This window comes from Callospermophilus lateralis, chromosome 4 (genome assembly GCF_048772815.1).
Source record: "Callospermophilus lateralis isolate mCalLat2 chromosome 4, mCalLat2.hap1, whole genome shotgun sequence".
In the NCBI taxonomy this organism is placed as follows: domain Eukaryota; kingdom Metazoa; phylum Chordata; class Mammalia; order Rodentia; family Sciuridae; genus Callospermophilus; species Callospermophilus lateralis.
In genome coordinates this window covers 142,713,416-142,719,667 of record NC_135308.1, presented here as the reverse complement: position 1 = coordinate 142,719,667, position 6,252 = coordinate 142,713,416, and the positions used below count along the sequence as shown (strand labels likewise).

The 6,252-nt window shown below is 39.5% G+C and overlaps 1 pseudogene; it reads left to right on the top strand.

Moving 5' to 3' along the window:
- Positions 1–3,932: 3,932 nt before the first annotated feature.
- Positions 3,933–5,129, top strand: LOC143397156 (polyadenylate-binding protein-interacting protein 1 pseudogene; annotated as a pseudogene).
- The last annotated feature ends 1,123 nt before the right edge of the window (positions 5,130–6,252 follow it).

Below are 6,252 nucleotides of genomic sequence, written 5' to 3'. Positions count from 1 at the left end.
CCCAAGGGGCCTTTAATTTAAGTCTCCGGAGTCCAGAAGCTGGAATCTGATGTCCAGGGGCAGCAGAGAAGGGCAGACTGCTTGGGGAAGGAGAGAATCCTCTGAATCCACTGACTCGCATTGCCAATCTCTTGGAAACATCCTTAAGACACACCCAGAAATTATGCTTCACCTGCTATCAAAGAATCCCTCACCAAGTCAAGCTGACACCCCAAATTAACCATTATAGGTTGCAAATGTGGTTTGAAGTTCTTATATAGTTTTCTACGTGGCTTCCCTTCATATTAATATCTTAAATGACCATGGTACACTTATCAAAACTAAGACATTTGCATCAGTATAATACTATTAACTTTAGTTGTTCGCCACAGACTTTATTCAGATTTTCAGTTTTTCTATTAGTGTTCTTTCTGTTCCAGGAGCCAATTCACATTGTATTTGGCTATTATATCTCCTTTGTCTCCTCCAGCGTAAGAAGTTTTTTTTCTTTATCTCCTCTCGTTTTGTATGACCTTGGCATATTTGAAGAGTAGTGTTCATGTACTTTGTGGAATGTCCCTTAATTGGGATAGTCTAGTGTTTCCTCATGATTAGGCTGAGGTTATGAATTTTGGGGAAGAATCTAATAGGGGTGATGGGCCCTTTTTACTGCATTCAGTCGTGGACTACATGATATCAGCATGGGTTCCCATTGGTTAGAACCCTGACTCCTTGTTATAAAACAGTGTCTGCCAGCTTATGCTACTGTAAATCTGCTGTTTTTCCCCTTTCCATCATTAATTGATTGGAAAGAAATTACTAAGTGCAGCCCACACTCATGGGGAGGGAAATTAGACTTCATCTCCCGGAAGGAGGAGTATCAAATAATTTGGGGGGCATATATTAATCATAGTAATTAATAATATTTTTAAAATATTTTAAGCAGATATTTAAAATATTCTGTGCAAAGAATTCTGTGCAAATATTCTATTTCTTTATCAAGTTTCCCTCATTAACTTTAGTATTCATCTATGACTCTTTCTAGAGCAGTTTTTACTATGGTGTTTTAATGGTGATTTTCTATTTCCCTCATTCCTTCTGCATTTATTATTTGGAAATCTTTCGTAAAGAAGATTTCACCCTTCTGTTATATTTACTTGTCCTGCCATATTTATACCACTATGGGCTCATGGATATTTGTTTTATTCTTTGGGTTAAAATCTAAAACAATCTTTTGTGTTTTTGTTTTTTACTCCAGTTGTTCCAGCTGTGGCTACTGGAAAGTCTTTCGTTTGACTCATATGTCTGTTTGACATGCCCCTGTCTCTCTCCCCACCCACTGTACTTTTAACACTTCCTCACTTCCCAGCGTTCCAAGATGCTCAAAGCTTATCTTGTATTTTTCTTGCTCCAGTCTTGAGTAAGCCATTTCTTCGAGAAGCCCCTGTTTCTTTTATTGGAAGATGGAACAGACAGTCCCAGACTCAAAATGGTTTGTCTTGTGATCTTTTTTTGACTTTGTGCTGGTGTGAAAGGGACCCACACTCAGTAGAGAACGTACTTTGAATTTGAATTGGGATGTTTTCCTGGGCTGGCAATGTGTAGGAGATACTTTCTTGTGATCCAGGCAGCAGCCTTGCAGTAGCCACATGATCCTGAGGGTGAGCCACCGGTGCTCTGCAGTGCTGTCTGTTGTCATCACTTTTTGGATGTTGTGTTTTCACATCCCATCCTGTCTTCGGGGTTTACTTGAAATATTCAATACTTTATTATGAAATAGGCCTTGTGTTAAATGACTTTGCCCAGCTATAGGCTATGTACGTGTTCTGAGCATACTTAAAGTAGGTTAGGCTCAGCTGCAATGTTGGGTAGATTAGGCATATTAAATGCACTTTCATTTTATATGTTTCAATTTATGATGAATTTACTGGTTTGTGACCACATTATAAATTGAGGAGAGGAGCACTCTATATATTTTATGTATATATAGATACACCCATATTTCTGTGTCTATGTGTTTAAAACAATAATCATGAGCTGTAATGATAATATAGCATCACTTTTGCCTGATAACTTTTTTTGTGGGAAATGATTTTAAGCGTTTTTGATGAGAATGAACATGGATAGTAGATTAGGGCTGGATTTGGCTGTAAACCAAAGAAAATTGAGCCAACAGTAGTATAAACAAACTGGGGCCTATTCTTCTCACACACTCATCCTCGGCAGTTGGAGGCGGATATTGGCACAGTAGACTGAGACAGATTAGGCCTCCTTGACCCTCTTGGCCCTTTCCCATGGTGGCTGCTGAAACAGTGCTTGAGGCTACAGGAGGACAAAGGCTTCCTTTGCTTGATCCTTTCTCTCTTCCTTGGGAAAGAGCATCATCTCATCTGACTTTGATAGGTCCAGTCATAGAGGCCTCCTTTTTTTAAAAATTTTTCTCATCTGTGGGATGGGAGAACTGAATGATCTGGATAAACCTTAACATGCTGTAATCCCCGGTTGCTACTCAAAAAGGGCCGTGCTGGGAAAGGTGTGGAGATGCCATGCATAGGAGAAAGATGATTATTGTTCAGTGATCACTGGGTAGGTTGGAGGAGAATGAGACCCCAAACAGGAGCTGGGGGCCTCATCACTGCTCTCTGAGGTCTGTTCTGCATCTTAAGTTTTCTAACCACCATTTCGTAAGAGCTACAAGGAATCTCTTTAAAGGAAGTTTGTTAGTCTGTTTTCAGTGGCTATAATGACATATCTGAGACTGGGTACTTTATAAAGAATGGAGGTTTATTTAGCTCCAAAACCATGAGCTTACCATTTTGGAGCTAAATAAACCTCCAATGTAAGAAGTTTTTTTTTTTTTTTTTTTTGGAGTCTAAAAGTCTGAATAGCATAGCACTCACTCTGCTGAAGCTGCCCTATACTCCTCTGGCTGAATCACATCATGGAAGAGGACATGGTCGGGGATGCATGTGGAAGAGTCATAGCAAGGCAAGATAAGAAGCCAGAGCATTTCAGGGTTGGACTTGCTCCTTTGTAACAACTTTCCCTCAGAAACTACATTAATTCCTTCTAAGGGCAGACCTAATTACCACCCCACCTCTTGAAGTTCCCGTCATCTCTCAGATTGCTTCATTGGGAATCACCTTCTAATACATGAACCCTTGGGGACAATCCACATCCAAACCATAGCAAGTTGGGAACTCCAGCTGGAGGGGTGGGGACTGAAGATAAGAGAGGCAGATTTGCTGAGAAGGTGCCAGATTAACACAGTCTTTCTTTTTCTTTTAGATTCCTCTCATTTTTTTCTCTTCTTTTTTTAAAATCTGTGCACTACCATTATACATAATACAGCAGGATTAGTTGTTGCATATTTGTACATGCACACAATATTACAATATAATTTGGTTAGTTTCACTCCCCAGAACCTCCCCTTCTCCTCCTCTGCTCCCTGTTAACTCAGTCATCATAGACCCCACCGGAAGTTCTCTCTGGGTTCTAGTTTGCATCTGTCAGCAATTCTAGGATTAGCAGACCTGTTTCTCTCATCTAGATGTCAAAAGAAGGAAGTTTTGGTCCTAGCTGGGGTCAGAGAATGGTCTCAGGCTGAGAGGGTAGAACACAGTGCTGTCTATACCTTGCCTCCAGTGGGGGCAGCTATTCTGTTTTCATTCATTTTTTTTCTAATTTCTTTCTTTTTAGTTATTTATCTATCTATCTATTTATTTATTTAATATATGACAGCGGAATGTATTACAATTCATATTACACATATAGAGCACAATTTTTCATATCTCTGGTTGTATATAAAATATATTCATATCATTTGTGTCTTCATGGGGGAGGGGAGGGGGAGGGGAGGGGGAGGGGAGGGGGAGGGGGGTTTCGATCGGGCTCCAGAACAAACAAGGCCCCTGAGAGCTCCACCTAGTTCACAGGGTAAGATCCCACAGCAGAACTCAGAGTCGGCAATGGCTCAACCCCAGGTGGTAGTGGCTCCCGTATTAATGTCTAAACTGTCTGCAAACGCCCCTGAATTTTACCCATCAGGTTATTCTTCTAATTATACAGAATCCTACGAGGATGGTTGTGAGGATTATCCCACTCTATCAGAATATGTTCAGGATTTTTGAATCATCTTACAGAACAGCCTGGCAGTTTTGAAACTGAAGTCGAACAGTTTGCAGAGACCCTGAATGGCTGGGCTACAACAGATGATGCTTTGCAAGAACTTGTGGAACTCATCTACCAACAGGCTACGTCTGTCCCAAATTTCTCTTGTATGGGAGCTCGCCTGTGCAATTACCTTACCCATCATCTGACGATAAGCCCGCAGAGTGGCACCTTCCACCAATTACTACTTCAGAGATGTCGGACTGAGTGAGTATGATGTTAAAGAACAAGCTGCAAAAGGAGATGGAGTGACTCGAAAACGATTTCATGCGTTTGTACTCTTTCTGGGAGAGCGTTGTCTTAACTTGGAGATCCAGGGAACAGATGGGCAGTTACAAGAGCAGATACCCTTCAGCTTGGTCTACGGGAACTGCTGAATGCCCTCTTCTCTAATCCAATGGGTGACAGCTTAATTTGTGCAGTAAAATTACTGAAGTTGACAGGATCAGTTTTGGAAGATGCCTGGAGGGAAAAAGGAAAAACTGATATGGAAGAAATTATTCAGAGAATTGAAAATGTTGTCCTAGATGCAAACTGTAGCAGAGATGTAAAACAGATGCTCTTGAAACTTGTTGAACTCCGGTCAAGTAACTGGGGTAGAGTCCATGCAACTTCAACGTACAGAGAAGCAACACCTGAAAATGATCCTAACTGCTTTATGAATGAACCGACATTTTATACATTTTTAACATCTGATGGTGTTCCTTTCACTGCAGCTGATCCAGATTACCAAGAGAAATATCAAGAATTACTTGAAAGAGAGGACTTTTTTTTCCAGATTATGAAGAAAATGGAACAGATTTATCAGGGGGTGGTGATCCATATTTGGATGACATTGATGATGAGATGGACCCAGAGATTGAAGAAGCTTATGAAAAGTTTTGTTTGGAATCAGAGCGTAAGCGAAAACAGTAAAGTTGAATTTCAGAATATCAGTTTTATAAAACAGTTTAGGTATGGTGATTTAGCAGAACACAGGAAAGCAAGAAAATGTGTCACACTTATACCAAATTAAGGATGTTGAGTTATGTTACTAATGTATGCAACTTTAATTTTAACACTATCTGCCAAAATAAACTTTATTCCCTATAACTTAAAATGTGTATATATATAAAATAGTTTATTATGTACAGTTAATTCCACTGTTTTGGCTGCAACAAAATTGATTTTGAAATAAAAAATAAAAAAAACATGTTTGTTTTGATTTCTAAAGCAATAGTATATTTCTGCATAAAATTTAGGAAAAAAAGAAAAATGATAAAAAGTGCCAACAAAGGCCAACTGTAAGTCCCTTGGGGCCGGGACAGTGGCTGTTAGTACTTTACATCATTTCGTGCACTCTCTGCTTGAAGTATGCACATATGCATAGGTATGACCGTTTGGCATTCCTGGAGTCATACCATACGTAATACTTCATAACATGCCTCTGCCTTGCTTTTATTCCCCCCCACCAACCATGGTTAATATGATCCTTGGCATGGCTTTAAAGTTTTTAAAGTTAAATAATACTCTCCTTTTTCAGTGACCAAACCCTAACTTTCTACCTTCTTTCATAGACTCTCCAACTTTTTCACTCTCATTCCCCTTCTCTTTCATGATGATGGTTATTAATTTATATAGAAACTCTTTTTTAAAAAAATCTTTATTTTTTAGTTATAGGTGGACACTATATCTTTATTTTTATTTTTATGTAGTGCTGAGGATCGAACCAGTGCCTCATGCATGCTAGGCAAGTGCTCTACCTCTGAGCCACAACCCCAGCACTAGAAACTTTTTTTAATTAATTTTTTAATATATGACAGTAGAATGCGTTACAATTCATATTACACATATAGAGCATAATTTTTCATCTCTCTGGTTGTATACAAAGTAGGTTATATAGAAACTCTTTATGACATATTCCATCCTGGGAATACAGGGTTGATGCTGTCATTAGCCCCTTAATAATGGTGAGCAAATGGAGGTTAAGGAACTTGCCCTGGTCATGCACCTTGTAAAAGGGTAGGATTTCAGTCCTGATAAAGGAGTGAACCTTAGCATCAGCCTAGACTCAGGACTGGATTCCCTTGTGAGCACTTTCTTTCTGGGTGGAGGATGTCCTCT